The sequence below is a fragment of the Ambystoma mexicanum genome, chromosome 2q, assembly GCF_040938575.1.
Source record: "Ambystoma mexicanum isolate Mex_15411 chromosome 2q, UKY_AmexF1_1, whole genome shotgun sequence".
NCBI classification, from domain to species: domain Eukaryota; kingdom Metazoa; phylum Chordata; class Amphibia; order Caudata; family Ambystomatidae; genus Ambystoma; species Ambystoma mexicanum.
The window spans coordinates 859,893,043-859,914,814 of NC_090924.1; positions in this window are offsets into that span (position 1 = coordinate 859,893,043).

A 21,772-nucleotide genomic window follows, 5' to 3' on the forward strand; every position below is an offset into this window, starting at 1 on the left:
GAAGCAAAAGTGAAAATGCTGTATGATCAAATAGGAATGCTGTGAGCTGGTCATAAGAGTCAGCAACAGGTGATAAGTCATTAAGAATTAAGAGCATAAGAATGAAGTTGCCCAAAGAACCAGCAAATGGCTAATCGGGCAAACATCCCAAACCGGAGGCACAAATTATTCATCATTGGCTAAACATACAGAGCTGCGCAGTGACTTAGAGTTGGGCAAACAAAGTGTTGATGACATACAAAATAAAAACACACACAAGAAAGGAGTGTGGTTCAATCCAGAGTTAAACCATAGTACTGATTTCATTTAGGTGTGTGAAGCCAGGGAAATGGACAAGAAAAATTTACAGGAGGAAGCCAAAGAACAGCAGGGTAAAAGGCAGTTTTAAAAGAAACATATTGCACATGAGAAGGATGAAGGGCATACAAATGAACAATTAATAGACAGTGTGAAAATGGCTTATCAAATGTTTGTTGACATGATTAAATTTAGTTCAGAAAGTACATGTAGGTGTACTGAACACACCAGAAATGAATGAAACAGAACTAAATGAAATGACTAGTGAGAATAGAAAGTATACAAAAACAAGTGAAGGGATTTCACTACCTGATGAATCCAAAGATGTTAATATCTCCACAGTGACAAAAACTCCTCAAAGGACACTTGCAGATGAGTGCCTAGAGGAATATTTTGAGCCACAGATATTTAACGAGGTGCAATTAACATGTAAAGTACAAGTGCAAGGTGAGTTCAAACGCAAAATATTGATTTACTGCCAAATAAAAAAGATGCTAATGAAAACACAAATCAGTCATGCCCCAGAGGGAAGGTAAGTGAAGATAAAAGATAATCAAAACAATGTGGAAAAAGCAGGTAAGGAATTGGATGAGTCCGCTATGCAGGGAGGCCAATCGGTAGCAAAGCTATAAATGGAATCTCAGGACAGAACAATAAACAGGGAAGTTAAAAATGTAATTGTCAAAAAGGGTGGCAAAGTATCATTCCACAAGCCCATTTGCTTAGCAAGAAGCCAGGCAGGCTTAAGGAAAATCAGCCCTGAGATTGGTAACAATTCACATGTCCTATGTATACTTGAAGAATGTGAAGATAGATATTATGCCCGCATCACAGTGGAAGAGCAATGCAATGTGTTTGCAATGGTGGATGCAGGTGCACAGGCTACTGTAATGTGAAGGAAAATGCTGGATACCATAAACGAAGGGAGACCACAACAGAACATTTTGAAATTAAGACAGATTATGGGCCCTGTGCATAATTTCAGTGGTGAAGAGATACCAGTAGATACCAGTAGAAGGTGTGACTGGGAAACATAGACTCAGACAAGAAGTGGTGGTCACGCCGATTGAGGAGACACCATTCCTATTAGGCACACATTGTCTGAAGTTACTGTTGCTGCTAATTGTTGGGGTAAATGGTGTTCTGTGATCTTTGGCCAAAAAGCCCCTAAAGCCTCAAAAAGTGGTGAGTCAGCTTAGCAGCGCAGAAGAATGCCATACCATTGCCAAGTCAAAGAGAGCGGTAGGGGTATATCTTCAAAATGGCTGTGTACCTAGTGTCACTGTCATTCTCATATGCCAGGAAAAACTGGCAAACTTAAGTGGATGAAGACACATTACAATTCTATCTAAGTAATGAAGATTTTAAACAATGTGATGCTTCGGTGTCAGATCAGGAAAAATATATTTCAACCATTGCAGACATATACATGAATGAATGTCAGGATACCAGTTTACATGAATGGGTGTCCAGAAATGATTAAGGCAGTATTGGCGCTAGAACAGGAGAGGAGTTTCATTAATGAGAAAGTGTTCAAACAAATGCTTGACAGAAAAGAAATTCTGAAGTTTACAATAAATGTTCAACAAATATTCGGATTAGACAGAAAGCATTGATTTGGGTCATAGAATTGTAGGGAGTTGCACGTTGACAATAAAAATAGGAACCAAAAGCATCCATCAAAATGTATATATTAGTGGAACTAAGGCCATATCCAATCTGGGAAATTACATTGTGCACAGAATAAGTATGGTTTTAGATTGTTTGAATCAGAAAGTTTACTTCAGACTGGGTGGGGCCGCACCCGAATTTGAGAATAAAAGGCAAGCATACCATTGTGCACAAATTATGACATATGCAGTTGAACTTCAAGTACAACAAGAGGTTACGATTCCTGCATTAACAAGGCAGTTTACAGTATCATTGAAATTCAGAAAGGGCCAGAAAATGATGGAGCCCAATGCATTTCTGTGTCTCAATGAATCCATAAGACTGCATGGGGCTAGAATGTGAATACACAACGATGGTAGAAGTTGGGGATGCTCCCATGTGGATACTAGTGGATAACAAAGGATGTCAGGAGATTTAATTGGAGGAAGGTACACCATTAGGATGGCAATGGAAAAAATCATATTACACTGCAAATGTGAACAACACAGTTTATGGGAATATTCCTTAAAACTATGTCACTTCACGAGGTGAACAGACTGAGTCTTTAGACTCCAAACCAAAAGGGATCTTGAGAATTCATTCAGTGTATCCTTATGAATCAAACAATGTGATGTATCATCACCAGGATGATTGCATTCTATTCCAGGTGGATGAAAATGAGACAGAAAAAAACAGCAAATTGAGGTGGAGGCTGAAATGCCAAGATACTTGAGAGTGGCATCAATCCAAAGTGATACTGCCACACAATTAGAAGAAAGCACAGAGATTCATTCTCTGGAGGATTTTCTTGAATTTTCAAAACATGTAGAGGCACAAGTCCAAACTACGGATGCAGGCACAGATGAGTTGGAGAAAAACCAGTTCGGGAAAATATTTTTAGAATGAAAGAATGTATTCTCTAGAGATGCATATGGTTGTGGGCAAACTGACCTACTTGCTGCACTACTGCCAGAAGGTTATAATAGGGAGACTGTCTTTGTGTGGCAATAGAGGCTACCCTTTGCCTGTTTAGAGCCTTAAGCAGAAATAATCAAAAACCTAGTACCTCATACACACCTATATTAGGTGTATTGAAGCTCAATGGTCAGTGGTGTTTATGTGCTGGCTTCAGAGAACTTAATAAGAGGTTACCAGTGTCAAGGTTACCCCTCACATTCATTGACCAAGGCCTTGCATAATTTCAAAGGTCAAAGGTTTTTACTTCTTTAGATCTGACAGCAGGGTATTGGAATGTTCCTTTAGCAAAGGACATAAAACATCTATTTGCATTTACATTCCAAGCAAAACATTATGCATGGGAGAGAACCCCCTTTAGCTATCAATAGTCTGAGTGGAATCTTTCCGAATAAAGCACTTCTGGATGTGGATGAGAGAGGGACTGTGGTTTATGTGGATGATGTCCTGATTACGAATGATTATATACAAAGCCATTTAATTGAAATCAGACATGTACTCAGCCAATTGCAAAGGGCTCGGGCAAAGGTATCATTGCAGATGGAGCAGTGATGTTGAAAAAGGGTACATTTCCTGGGGCATGAAGTCACTGACTAGGGATTGAACCCACAGAAGAAAACAGTAGAATACATTCAAAATTTGAAGGATCCCAAATTTGATGAGGCTGATGACTATGCAGAAATCCCACTAACATTGACTAAACTACTGAAACAGTGTGTGCCCTGGAAATGGAGACAGAAACAATGTGAGGCAGCAGCCAAGTTGAAGGATTATTTAGTAAGGGCCCTGTGTTTGGCATATCGAAAGAAGAATCAGGATTTCTTCTTAGAAATGGGTTCACAGACCTATCCATTTACGTGGTCCCGTATCAAATCCATGATTCAAATGTTCGTCAATGGGACACTAAGGCAAGCATGTGATCATATTGCACACAGGTAGTGATTGTGTGCAATAATTAACAATATATCTGGCATGCATTCTGGAAACAAACAAGGAGATGCAGGTGAAGCTTGGGCAGAATAACCACAGCCCCGAAACCACTCATATTAACTGCATATTCTGCCAGCCAGATAGGTGCCTACACCATTAACACATATTGTGACTTGTCTGGAGGCCAACTAGGAGGTAAATGGGAAGATGGGTCAGAGTGACTACTGCCACCCAGTTGGACTAGCCCTTCATAGGGAATGATGGCAAGTTGCCAAGCTGGGTGCCTAAATCAGCAAAAACCTACTCTCTGCAAAAGCCAATAAAACAAAGCAGTTGCAGTCCCAAAGAAACCTCAGATCCCCAACTGCCTTACGCTGCTTATAGAACGCGGTCCCAGCTGTGTTTATAAATTAACAACATGAACACAGGGATTAAAGTGCCTATAATCTAATGCACTGTGCACAAGAGATGATGCACAGCTGGGTGCTGCAGCAGAGTGACAACAAAATGTGACACCAGTAGTAAGGGTTCAGAATTAATGTATTCACAAGTAGGTGACGGTTCAGATAAACACCTGTGGGGCTAAAGGCTATATCTAAAACACAATTGGAAATTCCTCTTCAGTGAAGAGGGGGAACGTGTCAGGGTTCGCCCCCATGGGGATAATGCTGTCCTCAGGGTGATCTAAACTCAACACACACGCAGGGATAAAGTGTCCAACTGCTTCTCGCATCAGAGTCACTGTCACAGGAGAAATATAGCATCAGCCGCTTCTTTGTTCTGTTGGCAGTCACAGGAATACAGCAGCAAGCTCACTGTTTGCAATCCTGCTCACTCTTGATTGATATAGTGCTTTTCTCACTGCTAAGAGATACAGACCACTTTCCACTAAAAAGGGAAATGGTGACCTTCTCCCTCTGAAGGGAAATTAATACTTCCCCAGGTCACTCTTAAGGGATTTATGGCCTTATTATGACTTTTCCCCGTATCCTCTGGTAAATCCACCATTGAGCGATATTGTGCTGTTTCCCTCTGAAGAGATATAATTATAATGATCATAATATTAATTTGCATTTATATAACGCTTCGAACCATCAGGCATCTGAACGCCGCTCATTATTATCCACGATGTGCGGTGCTCATGTATCGACCTTGGAAAGATGAAAAGCTGAGTTTGGCCCTGCCGGTATTCAAACCTTCATCGACAGGCTCTGCACAGATGTCAAAGTGAGCTCTCTACTCGCTGTGCTATCTGACCGGCTAATATGGCACCCTGCTGACAGGCAAGCATTGATATTACCTTCAGGCTGCTGAGTGTGTCCAGGTCCTTTAACGTCTTATGAGACTCAGCTCAGCAACTGGGACAGCCTGTCCAATATGCTTAAGACATCTAAGACCTCTCTTCTCCTGATCTACATGCCCTGAATTGGGTTGTCGTGCAGGGCCCTTAATATCTTACTCTTTCTCCTACTTAATAATGCTGGCTCCCTAAGGAATAGTTCTCCTGCATCCTCATCATCTGTATCTTCTGCTTCATCTTCACCTCCTCCTTTACCCGCTGTCCTTTTATAGGTCCTGCCTCCTTGTCCTGTGCCATTGTCTCTTTCTGGATTGGTCTTGCTCTTCTTCTCTCTCTTAATGGCAACTTTTCCTTGGGTTAGTTTGTCCAATGCCTTTGTTTGCCTTGTCTGCTGCAGTTCTGTGGCTTCCCAAGCAGATAAGTATCTTGTTAGATCTATTGCCGTCAAGCAAAATCCCACCCTCTGCGCCAGTTGCCCATACCTCAATATTGGTTTACTGCCTGAGCTCTGCATGGCCTGCCTGTTCCGCAGGGCACTCCATGATTCTGCATTACCAGACTATCTCCTTCTTGTATGGATTGGATCAGTGCTTATGGGGATCCTAGCACCTGAGGGGGGCCTGGTGTCAGCACACTGCTGCTCGTTTCTTTCTGCACTTTGCACACCAATGGGGGTCACAGTTTCACAAGTCATTGCAAGGATCCCGTCTGAAACACAGGGTCCCAAAGTATGAGTTCTCTTGTCACTGCATTTTCTATAAGAGTTCATTTAATCTCATTAGGGAATCACACTCTTAGTTTCATGAAGTTTATAGAATTGAACACCAAATGAACTCCTGTGTTTGGGGTCATTCTCAGAACTCATGTGACAAAGATTTTAACTAAGCGTGTAGTTTCTCTATAGGTAGTATTGTCATTTGCAACATGCACTTAAAAGCTATGGGCATAGTAGTAACCATAGACCAAATGTTTAACTCACCATTTTGGCAATCCTAGCTCTTAGAACACATAACATAGATTACGGCATAGCCTTGAGCTTGCAGGAGGTATCTGTAGCTCTGAATTGGTGCTGTCTCCAGGTAGCTCGCAGATCTGATGATATTGCCCGGAAGGCTGGCTTTCCTGCTAGGCAGAGTCAGCTTTGGGCTTCAGATGGAGTCAGCGATCTGGCTTTGTCACAGTGCATCCATCAGCAAAGTAAACACATTCTGTCCATTCTAATTGAACTCCACAAGGACACTACAATAAGAGTGCGACTAGATGAAGAGGGGCACCTTTCTGATTGCATCAAGGTGGAAAGGGGAGTGCACCAAGGATGCCTGGGCGCTCCTCTTTTCTTCGACCTCTATCTGGTAGACATGGGTGAATTCTTGAGCTTGTCGGCTTTGGCCAGTCCAGTGATTAATGGTGGCAAGATTCACTGGTTGGCCTATGCCGATGATGTTGTCCTGCTGGACAACAACTGAAGTGGGGTTGTAACGTCTCCTGAATAAATTGAGAGACGATGCAACAGAGAATGGTCTTTCTATAAATCCCACAAAGTCAAAAATTGTTGTCTTCAGACATCCGCATAAAAGGGTAATCTACTCTCAATGGAAATTGGCAGGTCAGGTAATCCCAAGAGTCGAGGATCTCGAATATCTGGGATATAAAGTCTATGCTTCGCCCCTCAGTATGCAAGATGGAGCAGGATCTGCAGAGTAAGATCATGCAGTTGGTCCCTCAGATGAAAAAGGTGTTGCTGAAGTATTTCACATTTTCGATCCTCCCATTGATCAAATTCTATGTGGCTAAAGTAATCCCAGTGATCCTATATAGCTTGGAAGCTAAACCCTTCACGTGGAACATAGATTGGCAAAGAGTTGAAGATAGTGTGTGGAAGAAAGTTCTCAGCCTACCTATGAGTCTTTCTATGTCCAGTCTTAGATTTGAATTAGGCCTAAGGTCATTGAGGTCGCAAGCAGACTGGAAACTCATTTCCCTTTTTCGCCTTATTAGTACCACTCAAGAACACACATTGTACGCTGATATCAAGGTCCATTTAGAAGGTAAAAACTCTAAAATGCTTTCATCCCTTGAAGAAAGGGTGACGGGCGGCCTCCTTGCTGCTGATACCAACATTGAGACTTTGATCCATAAACCCCTGAAGACCTTCAAGATGGATTGGATCAAAACAGTAGATAGGATGCGGATTAGATTTGTCTCCAGCAAATTTCTTCCAGAAGGTCGATAAAAAATGGGGGTTTATCCCAAGATATTTAGTCATGTTCCCACACTGGAAGATTAGAAATAAATTCCTCAGAATACGATTGAACATTGCTCACTCGGGGGAGGTCTTGACTAAAAAGGGGCAAGGTTAGTCCTGCATTACCTTGTGTAGTTTCTGTGAAAACCCAGCTAATCAATATTTAAAACACTTACTGATGAAGTGTGAAGGTACTTGAGTAGCAAGATCACTGTTGCTCGCTAGGTTCGGAGTGGGTAACGAAGATTTACTGTTTGATATGTTTTAGGACCGAATGATATCTGGGCAAGACAGAGCTCTGACAATAGCGGTTGTACAGGTGTTGGAAAGAAATAATATTGTGATCTGAATCCCTGTACTTGATGAAGCATATCTTTATGTAAGTCTCGTGGTTTTTTTTGCTACTCGCCTTCAGTCACCTGCATTCCATTTATAGTCTTCTCCATTTTTCCATAATGATGGTAGGGCTGTGGTCCGGTATTGCTCCAGTTTGATTTGACATCTTTCCTTTTCTATTTTTCTTTTCTCATTCTCATTCTTTCCTTTCTAAGTATATGTTGGGGAAAAAACATTTTTAGGTTGTTTGATTTACTGTTCCTAGACTTTTATTGTTAATTGTGGCTAATTGGCATAATGGATGTTATAATTCTTGTTCGTTATGTGTATTGTTTTAGTTGATTTTGTAAAAGGTTGTATAACCGAATACAAATATATATATATATATTTTTTTTAATGTAAACACTTTCAGTATAGGGCAAATAATAGATTTCCTGAGACACTACGTTGACTAGCTTATCTCATTCTTGAGTGAAGCTGTGCACCTACTTGAACAAAGCACCCAGTCTACAGCCCCCAATTGAACAAGCATTGCCAGTGCCATCAGTTTGGGCTTTTGTGTAGGCATGGGAAAGCACTTGCAAGGCCCTGCTGTAGTGGTATTAACCTACTCATTGATGGTAGCAGGTGCACAACGGTGCGAGTACCCAGGCTTTTAATAGCTTTGCCTGGAAAATGCTGAATACTTCAACACAAGCCAAAACTGTCTGCCTTTCCAATGCTTGTTTTTAACAGGATTTCAGGTGCTCGCACATCGGAGAGCGTTTATTTTTATTGTGATTGCTGCTTGACCTGTGAACATGGCTAGCGGAGATCACAATCAAAAGTAACCGCTGTCTTGAATACCAGCATGTTCATAAAAAGAAAAGGCTGAGAACCCTCTTTTTTGATAACGAGGGGCCTGACTCATGAGGGTTGGGCAGAGAATGAAAAAAATGCAAAAAGAGTCAAGGCTACATCTCCCTTTTGGCGCTAAATGGGAGTTGACAGACAAACAAGGTCTAGTGTAGCAAAATTAGATAGCACTAGCAGAGCACACATAACATTAAGACAGGTTTTATTCTAAAAAGCAATTATAACAATAGTGACATTGGGATATAACAGAAACAATATTTTCTAAAGATGTAGAGAAGAAACAAATTCATACATTTTCCACAATGCTCAGTACATAGGTGTTGAATGGGCTATAGAACATTAAATAGCACATTGCAAAAGATGTCATCTAGACCTTGTTTGTGTGTCAACTCCCATTTAGCGCCAAAAGGGAGAGGTAGCCTTGACTCTTTTTGCCTTTTTTTCAAATGTGAATGGCAAAAGGTGGCATGCAAGCGATCAGATTTGTTTTTTTTAGAAATTATATATTCCTATTCCTGTGTCACTATAGTAAACGAGTTCCCTTGTGTTACTTGGGAGTTTTTCTTGTTGTATTGCCCAGATGTGTTTATATTTTAACTGTGACATTAGAGGCAAAAGCATCTCCTTCTATGAACCTTGAGAGCTAAACAAAATCCAATACCCGCTTTCACATATAGATGGGATTATGGTGCAGCCAGAATTATAATCAGAAGTTCTTCATGTGATCATTGAAGTTGACCTTTTCCAATCGCATGAAACCCAGAGCTAAAGGGCTAACCTTCAAATATTGGCCCTTTTATTTTTCGGGGTGACATCTCTGGACCCCTCCCTTCTTCCTCTGTGACCTTCCCTGTCAGCCCCTCCTCTACCCATTATCCCCCACCTTTTTGTCTGACCCCTAAAAATATAAATTCCAGTATTTGATAGGGCCAACATTTGTTTGAGTCCATATTTTAAAGATGAGTCATGTCAATGGATCCCTAATAGAAGAAGGACTCACCAGGAACATATTCAAGGATGAACAACATCATCCGGCTGCTTTACTGATGTATCCTATCACACTGTACACACACAAGAGTTCCTATTACTGGCACCTGGTGGGGTTTAATTAGCATACGAAATACATGTAGATAGTGCCAGGATCAGCAGCTGCACTTTTTCGGTGTCTGATGCAGTTCTATGGAACAAGCTGTCAGTCCTGTTTCTTCTTACTCTCTTTTTGTGTCTTTCTCCCATCAGTGCCATGATGCCTCCGGTCAATAGTGTGCTCTACATGTAGAGTTAACATAACATAACTACCTATTGCTGTTCTAAGCTGCTTTACATAGAGCATTCCTTTGATGGCAGAAACATTTAGAACATACATTCTTTCTGCAATCTATTGTTCACCTTAATGGATCCATACGAACAGAAGCTGTGATAAAACATTCCCTTTGCCCTTCTATATCACCCAATCCCTAGGTCTGTTGCATGTTATCCGGTTTGGCATCCGCTTATCTTCTTCATAGCCCTTTTCCTCTAAAGACTAAGGTCTGGGTACCTCAGGTGAAGGCAAATGACTAAACTCCAAGTAGATCAGCTGCTCCGACGCCAGTATGGCTGTGATTTGGCACAGTATATAAGCCTTGCGACAAAGCATACCATAACATAAAAATACTGGGTGGTCCTTATTTGTGCAATGCCTCTCTCTCTTCCAGTCATGGTAACATCCAGACAAATATAAATATGCATACCTTGAATTGAGGACCAAGGCTGCCTGTTCTTCACTCACTAACACTCTTTGTTATTTCTTGGCTTTTTCTCCTCAGAAGAGGGTACAGTGACTGTTGGGCATTGGATTTCCCTTTGAACAGTCCACCCCACACATTTAATTCATGCTGCAAAGCTGAAGCGGTGCTGCCTGTTTTTCACTAACCTGAACTTGTTGGTTGTTTCCTGGCGTGTTTAGCTCAGAGCAGGGAGTGGTGACTGTTGAGCATTGGTTGGCCCTTTAATTCGCCCTCCCTACATAGTTAATCCATGTTTATTTATTTTTTATTTATTTATTTATTTGGATTTGTAAAGCGCACTACAGCCCAGAGGCATTGAGGCGCTGTTGTATAAGAATGTCTCGGTTACAATTAAGAAACCTTGGTTCAGGGTTATGTTGAACATGTAGCCCAACAATAGGAACTTCTTAGGTTACATACAGAGGTGGTTAAATTAAGAAGGCTTGGTTTAGGATTACATTGAAAGCTGGGTTAAATCTCCAGCTCTTTCATCCCAAACTCAGGATTGGACGATTCGGTAATGCGGCGATAATGGCACAAAGTCTTTTTTGCTCACAATATGATTGTGTTTTAAATCGCTCACTTTCTTGCAACTTTGCTATCAAATTTTGTCATTATGTTCAATAATGTCTTCTGATATTGATAATGTAGAAATTCCTGATAAAACCACTTACGCTACCTCAATCGTCCATGTTTATTCTCCTTCAATTGCTGATTTCATTATGTGATATGAGTCAGACTTTTATCGCTCGGTACGCCCATTCATTAATTTATGATGTTGAATGTGTTCGCCCATCCAACAAAAAGAACATGACTGAACAGTCTCATCTAAAGGTATAAAATCTAAATGTATTTATTTATTTGTATTTATTTTGGCATTTATAAAGCACACCAAACCCAGAGGCATCTGGGCGCTGGTTACATGGGGCCTTGGTTACAGCAGGTTGCAGTCATAGGTAGTACAATAGTTACAGTTACAGGCATAGTTACTACAATAGGTACAGCTAAGGTTGTAAGAGTTCTTGGCATAAGTGGTACATACATGTTGTTTGCAAAAATGTTTCTAGTCGGGGTCTGGGTGGAGCCGGAGGTGGCAAGAGATAGATGCGTTAAGTTAAGTTTACATTTTGGAGGTCTTGTTAGAAGAGCCAAGTTTTGAGTCCTTTGCAAAAGGACCATTAGGGGTCATCCGATCTTAAGGCCAGAGGGTGAGCATTCCAAAGTTTGGCAGCGATCACCGGGAAGCTGCTACCCCTGCTTTTTGTCACTTGTATCTAGGAGTGACGAGTAAGTGCCTTTCATTTCACAAAGACGCAAGCAGAAAGACCTGTTTGCGCCATTGAGAACACAATCTACCGAGCCTTTGCTGTTTGAACTCTGACATCTGGGCGCCAGACTTATCATGGCATTTCTACACAGCGCTATTCAACGCTGACTCTCAGCAAGACGCCCTTAACTTTGTGGATCTTTTACCCTCAGGTGGGAGCCACTCCCTGTACAGGGACTGCATCACCCTCAAATGGCTGTACCTACCGTTTGCCTGTAATATTCACATGAATATCCTAAGGGACCCAGCAAGATACCCTAGGAATTGCTTACAAGGCGTCAAAGGGACATTCCCCCCCGGAGCCCAAAACATACACCAGCCTGAGTCAGCCCAACCAGTCCATATGAACTCTGTGATTCCGGACGCAAGGTCACACGCCTCATGCACCCCTGTCTGAGTTACAAGAACCCTTAGCTTCTTTTGCCCCGAGGAAGGCTGAACATTGATGCCGCCAATTCCGGCAAGCGAAAACGTGATATAGCGCACATTATAATCACATCTTTCCTTTTCCATGAACAAACTGTTGTTTACCAATTTATGAAGCACTGTATATATCAGTATCTAGACATACTGGCAAACACGTTGGCAGATTGGCAATTTAACCAGAAATGATCTGGCCCTGATCATGAATATAAACAAGACCATCACATCTTTATAACTAACTAGTCAGTATTCCCAAAATTAGGACTCTGACACCTCAGTTTAGTAAAGGTTAGGTTTACTACTGGGGTACACACATGAGGATTTAATGTGTTTCTATGTTAGTTAATACTACTTTGGACGCTTGTGCTCATCATTTGATTTTTTTATTACCAATTTATGTTTTGTTGTTATTACAAAAATGTATTCTTTGTAAAAACCCTTTATTTGTAAGTATTTTCTCTCAATCACTCATTGGTTTATTTATTTTCATATTAATTACCTAAAATATTTTGTATCCTTAATAAATATTGACAAATTGTAGACACACTTGTGTTCCTTTTCCCTCTTGGTGACTCTTTGAGCACAAGAACAAGTCTATCCAAATTGTAAGGATAATTATCTTCAAACTACATTGTTCTATATATTTGGATTTCTTTTGATGTTGTTTAACTATTGTATATTGTCCCCAAATCCACAGCGGCAACAAGGGACAACCCTACTTTCTGTTTACAAGTAGGTGCTAGTAGGCATCCCAGATGGGTCTGGCTGATTAGGGCTTAGGGAATTCTATGGACAAGTAGATGGGTGCAGTGTTTGAGATGCATTAGTGCAAGGTTGTCCAACATACGGCCCGCGGGCCACAATGCGGCCCTCCGAGCCATTTCATGTGGCCCACGAGGCTGAACAGACACGTGTAAGGCAGTAACAGGCCACGGGCTGGTTTATTTATTTATTTGTTTGATGTTTGTCAGGTCCATGGACCTGATTAATTTATTTATTTCTGCAGTGTTGAGTCCGACCAACATTGCGGAAATAAATAAATAAATAAATCGGGTCCACGGACCTGTCAAACATTGAACAAATATATAAATATACTGGGCCGTGCATGGTGGAGCACTGTCACTGCCTCTGGTGCCCCCTAAAAGGGGGCACCAGAGGCAGTAACAGGCCCGGTGCATTTTTTTTTAACGCATGTTTGTCAGGTCCGTAGACCCGAATTCTGGGGCATGGCGGGGGACTGTTACTGCCTCTGGTGACCGCTTGCAGGGGGCACCAGAGGCAGTAACAGGCCACGGCCTGGTTTATTTATTTATTTGTTTGATGTTTGTCGGGTCCGTGGACCTGATTAATTTATTTATTTCTGCAATGTTGGGTCTAACCAACATTGCGAAAATAAATAAACTAATCGGGTCCACGGACCTGACAAACATTGAACAAATAAATAAATATTCTGGGCCTTGTCAGAGTTACTGCCTCTGGTACCCCCAGTTACAGGCCCGGTGCATTTTTAGACTTTGCCAACTTTGCAACAGACCTGCAGATTAACTTAACTGGTCTGCTGTTAAATCTCAGTTACCAGTTTAATGATATCCACTACACTACAGAATAATTGCTCACTTTACTATAGCCAATATGATAGCTCAGTGGGTTGAGCGCTCACTGCTGCGATGTGTGTGTGATCTGCATGTTCGAATCCGCGCAAGGCCATCTCAGCCTTTCATCCTTCTTAGGTTGATAAATGAGTACCAACACAGGTTGGGTGATATTGTATGCATATTTGTTCTATAAAAAAGAGTTTTAGTGCAAGTGCTATATAATAACATATTATCATTTGGCCTTGGACGTCTGTTTGCATTCACAGTAATTTCACAATATGGATCTATACACACAGATATTAATGATACATATGGTGATCCATTCTTGTATGAAATGTGTTCAATGTTTGTTGGGTCTGTGGACCCGAGTAATTTTATTTCTGGGCTGTGGCGGAGGACTGTTGCTGCCTCTGGTGCCCCCTGGACCAATCACCTATGGTAGCAGACATGCAGGCTGCAATCGATCTAGTTGCAGCTCACTCATTGTGCCCCTGCTCCTCATGAACCCCCATAGTTGGTCAATCTAGTGGTGTCATCAGGAATCAAATTTAGGAAGGTCACAGAGGGGGCCAAAGGCAAAGGTAGGGGATATGGCCAAAGATAGATACAGAATATTTACTTGGCAACACTGGTCAAAACTATTATCTGCATAGTGAAGTACCTAATCACCAGTGCCATGGTATGCTCAGGCAGCATCAATCATGCTTTGTACAGGACCATGCTGGCCTAAATTGAGAACAACCAGCATAGACATGTTGCTACAGAGGCATATTTTGGGCACAACCAGCATGCCAATGTATTACACCAGTGACAGTGCTGTCTTACAACACTGTTGACACATTGATCATTAAAACGTGTTGTGTTCTACAATGTTCTTGTCTGCTGTTGGTGACATGGAATGTACATGTTCCCCTTTAGAACTGAATGTAAACTTATGGCTTTTGGACAGTTTTCCTGCTGTAAAATGCACCATTTTAGCCCCATATTTGGAAAAAAAATCTTGGGGGGGACACACCCCAAACCCTCCCTAGATCGCTATAGCTCCCTCGGTACGCTCGGTTGCCCCCACTGTTTCCGAAAAATATCAACACATACACGCTGGTGGAAGAAATCACAAAAAACTAACCTTTGATCACTGTCCCTGACAGCAAAAGCTATCTTTGGGACTTCATGGCTATGCCTGTGATGCTATTGTGTCAATGGTAACACACCATCGATTTTGAATATACTGCTTTGGGTAAGGGTGTTGACTTTTGGCTGAGCGGCCCACTGGGTAACAAAAAGTTAATGCTTCGGCCCCACTTTCAAAAAGGTTGGACAAGCCTGCATTAGTTGGTCAGTGCGAGCGTTTTGAACAATAAGGACATTTTTTTAAAGCATAATGATAGAGCATTGCAAGTAATGGATCATTCTGCACAAATCAATGATAACCTTATGATTAGAACACTTGGAAAGGGACAAAGAGCAGGTAATTTTGCAGATGAAGTTAGTACCACTACCTATGAGGTGAACAACTGGCAGTGTCTCTCGTCTTTCCTTCCTACTACCCATCTAAATAGACCCTGACCATGGTATTACTCTGGGCTTTACTCATTTATTTGAAAACGATATACTTTTTTCTTAGTGGTAATACAATCAATGAATTTGCTCTGAAAGAAACATGGTTCACACATGACATTATACTTGAAGGTCGATGCACTATCCAGCGACGAGCCAAAGGAGGGCTTTCTTAGTAGTACACTTAACACTTTCCATTTAAAGAACCTAAATATTCCATCTGATCATATTTTAGCCTGCACTATGTTTTGCACTTCTCTGCAGGTCAGACAATTCTCACTATTGATAGTCAATAGCTATGACCCAACTGGTTCTTCACCCCATTTCCCTCTGATGATTGAAATGGTCAGAATACTAATTCAATAATATTCTGACAAATATCAAATCTTGTTTATGGGTGACTTTAAATGCAAAATCCCATCGACCCTATACACTCATTACGGGAGTCCTGACTCTGCTCTACTACAAAGTTCCACTCATTCAGGTGGTCCCTGTTGGGACAATATGTGTGGGTTTTATGCCCGCGGTATGCTCAATAACTGCTGCTTTAGAGACACACCGGGCAATTGTACCATGGTTACTACTAGTGCTTCCATTATTGATTATGTGTGCCCATATGAATCGTTTGTCACAATTTTATTGATTCAAACATCATTTTGCGGGAGGAGAGTGACCACTTAAGTCTAACAATCACTATTAGGGTGCCATTGCCTCAGTCCTTTAAAGATAATATAGAATTAGTTGAATCTATCTCTGGAAAAAATCGAATCAGCTGGCAACCCGCTGATCTAAACAAAGCTAATAATACTACCTGATATTGGATTGGGGCTTTTAAATCACTTGATCTGGAGGCCTGTAATATACTCTGAGGGAGAGTTATTTGATCACTGCTTGATCCACACAGCATCTGGGAGAAATTTGACCACACCCCTGCCTGTAATAATAATGGACTAATGTACGTTGCTGCTGAACATCTGTCACTATATACAGAAACCATCACAGACATTGTGAGAGTGATCACCTTGAATAGACCACTCTCAATGAATGAATTTGCAAGCATCTCACCCTATAAACATTCTTTTGACTATATGATCCATTAAGCAAAGCACACATTGGGGTGCTATATGTGCCAATTCACTAAAAACATTTTGGAAAAACATGCATTAAGTCTGTCTGTCAGTTCAAGGAAACAGGTGTACTGGCAATGGCTAAAAAACATTGAAAAGATTGTAAAATAGCTCAATGGCAGTCCCTGATCATGATTGCAAGAAGCAATAATTCATAAACAATTTGGAAACTCTTCAGACCTGTAGTATATTCTGCTGAGTCTGTTCAGGGGGGAGCGACTAAAGAGTCATGGCAAAAATACACTGATGCTACAATTGGTAGAACTAAGCCTTGAGAATATTTTACTGATTCAACCGACTTTAATTGGGAGTATACTCTGCAGATTCATAATTTGATATTCATTATTGTTTCTTTAAAAAATTGCTATGCTCCAGGCCCCCGATGGAGTATGCATAAACATATTAAGATGAATCCTACTTGGTGGGCACAAACTTTGAATGTCTTATTTAGGGTTATTAGCATTACCAATGAAATCCCTCAAACATGGACCAAAAGCATCATTGTACCCATACATAAAAAGGGCCCTCGAAATTAACCTTCAAATTAAAGGGAGTTAGGGATGCTTGATGCACCGGCCAAAATCTTTGCGAGACACTGAAAAAGAAATTATACCTCACCAGCTGATGGAATTTCATAAAGGTTCTGGCATAATGACCAACAATTTGGCCCTTGTCTCTATCGTCGAATCTGCCTGGCAGCTAAGAATCCAAACTAGTTATGTTGCCTTTGTAGATTATAGTGCAACTTTCTACAATATTCATATGGATGTATTATGCCATAAATTATATAATCAAGGCATCCCTCGAGGCCTACTCGGAATCATTATTGCCTTGTACTCAGACACCAGTATCAAGGTAAGATTGTCAGGGGCTGTGTATATCACTGACAATTTGAACACAAATGTTGGCCTCAAACAGGGGTGCATTCTTTCCCCCATTTTATTTAACCTTTTTATGTCTAACCTTTCAAAATCATTAATGACTTGTGAGGCTTTTTCACATAGACTAGGAGTTTGCCGCATAGAGTGGCTTGGGTATGCGGATGATCTGGTGATCATGGATAGCACACCCAAGGATCTGCAGAAATTACTCAGTCATTTGAGCAAGTATTCAGACGATACTGGTCTCAAGATAAACGTTAACAAACATAAGATCATGATATTTAGATAAAAAAACAATAAACTCAGGACCAAACTTACATGGACAACTGGCTCCCATGACATCGACATTGTCCAGCAATTCGACTACTTGGGGGTTACCATTTACAATTGCTTAACTTGGTCACTTCATTGGGATAGGGTGCAGGTAAATGTGTGGACACAACTTCGTGCCATGAAGAACTTTGCTCAAGTTTTATTTTCACTTACCTCAATAATTAGCGTCTACATGGGGAAAATGCCCTCATTAATACTATATGGTGCTGAAATTTGGAGTCAAATGTTTGAAACAAGGATACAATTAGAACGCTTGTTTAAAGTTACCAATAGTGCCAAAAACCTTTCCCTTGAATTCCTGTACTTGGAGTTTTGTGTGCGTACTATTAGATCCTCATTGAAAGCACAATATGTTTCCCTACACTGGAAACTGACTGATTCTAGGCCACAGACTCTTTTGCCTCTCATCCACTTGTCTTCACTCTACAGGTTTTGTGGGTTAAATAGGCTTCATTCTTTGATTACTGAGTCTAGAGTTTGATTAAACAGCTTGTCTCTTGCCCCGACATGCTATTCATCGACTCGTTATAAGACAATCATTACATCTTTGCATCAACTCTTAGACTTTGAACAAACTTGTAATAATTTGTCTAGCCTCTCCCATTGTCAGGAGTACATTATACAATATCAAAAGGGCTACACAACCCTGCTGTACCTCTAGGAATATCCTTGTAATTGGATTGTTCATTAATATGTGAAAATAAAATTAATCAACGTGAATTTCTTTATGGTGATGGGTGCACATAGGGGTATACATAGATTGTGTTGGTTGTGTAGACTGTGTGGAGAAGAGGCTCTGGAAACAAGAAACATTTAATTTTAGATTGTGACACTTATCATTGGTTAGAAGGAAATGTATGTGTCTTGTGGTAGAATTGACATTCTTGATTCAGCTTTTTGGATAAGATATGGATGGGGTTTTATGAAGGCAATGATGTAATTTTAATGTATTATTTGCCAACATTTTGGTGCGCTATCGGACAAATAACTGAATTGTTGATGTTTTAATATTATGTGTTTATTTTTTTAATGACCTTTTGTATTTTTTTATTTATTTTATTTATTTGGTTCAAATGATTTACAATGTTTACAAAAATAAAGAAAGAAAAAGTTCTGTTTGATCTTCCAAGGATTTTCCTTTTCTATGCGGTCAATTTGCTTTATCTTTCCGTTCTCCATTATCTTTTACAATCTTTTTTTTACCTAGTCTTGCCAAATAGTTTATTTCCACTTCATCATCCATCATTTTTTGCCTAAAATTCGTGGGATGCCGTTCAATATAGTTTCTACATCTTTGTTTGTCCAACCCTTTTTCCGTTCTGACTATTCAACCTGTTTTTGGAAAATTTCCGTGAAGAATGACACCAAGGCTATCACCAAAGATTTCCTGTCCCCATTCATCATTCACATCCACCAGTCTTCCTCATTGGATGACCAGAAATTTGAGAAATGGTAGCCCAGAAAGGTTTTTCTTTCCTTGGTTAATCCAATGCAATAGAGTAATAAATGTTTCAGAGTTTTGACCTGTTCTGACTCTTTGCAATTTCGACATTGTTTTGGTCAGATTTTTCCCTGATTGCAATGATTTCTTTGGTAGATAGAAGGTTCAAGCGTATCCTTAGAAAGTTGTCCTGATATGCTCTGCTGGGTAATTTTAGCATAGCCTGCCGGTGTGTCTCGCCTTCTGCAGTTCACCGGCAAGTTGGCTGTTAGTTTATAGGTAGATGCGAGTGTCAAGGTACAGATCCAGTCATGGTCGCCCACTTTCCTTTTTACCCTTGTAGGGTTTAATTTCAGAATTGCTTCTGTACAGCCAATTTCCTCTAGCTTGGCTTTGTTTTTACTTGCCTAATTGTTCAACAGTTTATTTGATCCACTCAACAGTTCCTCGTTGATGATTTTGAAAATATTCGGGCAGTCTGGTAGATTGATCTTTCTAAATAGCACTAGACTGTTCCATTCAACTATAACTTGGAGAGAAAGGAGGCTCAGTTCGAAACATATGACAGCAATTGGGGTTGAGTTTGGAAGACCCAAAACACGCCACCAGAATAGTCCCTTGACTCTAGGCCAGATTTGTGTTGGTATTCCAGGCATGGACTCCACTCCATAAGTCAGTGAGGGTATGACTTTAGCCTTGTAATAATTAATGGTCGATAACAGGGGAAAAGAGCCACATTTTTGGTATTTTATTATGTAGAACAATTCCTAAAAGGCTATAATTACTAATACAAATTGGGGTTCATGGCTGGTGTGGTGCTAGAAATGTTCATATAGGTTTCACATCCATTTTCTTACTTGCAAGAGTTCTGTATTGCTTCCATAGGGAAACCATCAGCAACTGTTTCCTTAACAAAATGTCATATACTCCTACTAAGACATGTCGGTAGAGGACTATGGCATCTGGAAACGACTGCTGTGATGTGACAGCAAGGGTGTGTGGCCTTTGCTCGTCTTCCTCAGATCAAAGACCTGATGAAAGCACTGAAAAACCAGCAGTATCACCCCATCGATCCGTTCGTTCATGCTTCTGCTGTTCACAACCCACAGTTCTAGTCCAAGGGCAATGCAAGTGGTGGAAAAGAGACACAGGGGGCAGGCTATAAGCAACAAATCAGTATACTAACTGGGAAGCATTCAACTATGGGGTGTACTCCACACCGGGTTCATCGTGATTTCACAGATAACTCAAGCAATCACGTGACATAAGAACAGGTCCAAATAATAATATAATTATTCTCACCACTCTCCACATTTTGGTAGTGATCAAATGAGCTTCCTGGTGTGGGTGAGTTCTACAACGCACAGAATTCATCTTATTGCACTTATCACGTCTTGTTAAACCAGGTGCATGCTAGTGATGTTTGCTCTCTTTATGAAAACAAATCCACATTTACTATAGTGTTGGCATCATAATGTACAGTGACATCCCACCTGACCACCACTCAAGGGCAGTTATTTTGGAAGGCCTGTCTATAGTTTAAGTGATGGTGGGCAGGACTGGAACAGGCAGAAATAAATCAGGTCTGAGAAATAAGTTTTTAAACTCTAGCTAGAGGTTGTTTTTGACTCTCAGTTCTCCATTTATCAACCTACATACAATACTCCTGTCCCTCTTGTTCAAGAGCCTCTTTGCAGGTGGGTGCAGCCCACTGTTTGCACCAATAATTATAAGATATAGCTCTCTCATACTGAAAGGTCACACATTACGCTATGGCATTCCAAAAGACAGACAGCGTAGCTAGTATACGGCCTCATGCCTTGGGAGAAAGGATAGCTCAGCGGCACCACGTTTGTCTTGGAAACAAGACAACTCAGTGCAAAAAAGGATCGAATCCTTTTACTGGGCTTAGAAAACACTGGTTGGCGGGGGGCGTGGCTGAGCGGCATTGAAGATGGCCGCATAATGGAGGAGCTCTGGAGAAAGAGAGTTTATTTTATTTCTTAATACCAAAATTGTCCGACGTTATGAGGAAGCGGATGATTATGTTCAATGTTTAGGAAGTATTGCACGCAGCACCATGAATTACCAAGTTTAATTTCTTTACATAATACCAGACCGCGTACGTAAGCTTCTGGAACACGTTACCTCATGAACCCGCTACACCTCAGGATCAAGTTTCAAACAATATAAACCTTAAACTTCTGGCATTCTGAACGAACATAGTCCTACCGGTGAGTCCTCGTTGTGAGCCTCTGCTGACTTCCACATTCTGAAACGTTTATCATCATCAGAACGTTCGTGCGATGGGAAAACTGAAGGCCTAAAGCAGCTACGTCAAGTGGGTGGCACCCAACATATCACGCAAGCTGATCGGATCGGAATGACGAAGAGACTCTGCTCCTAAGAAGATATCCTTTTTTGCCACAACAAAGTCTGCAAATATATTTCCAGGCACTTTCTATGTGCGGCAGACAGCTATCATATAATTACACGTTATTTTGTATTGTTCTACCGTCTTCTGAAGTGCCTGACTTAATTAAATATTGGGAAACACCAATTTCTAGCTGAATAGCTACAGTTATACTACTCAAACGGGGTAATTCATAGAATCCAGTGCACAAGTGGCGCACTCGGCTGGCGCACAGTGTGCACGTGCGACAGTCTGCGCCAGCCGCGTGCGCTAAAATCCATTTCCGCGCACAGCGTATTCATGGATATCAACATCCAA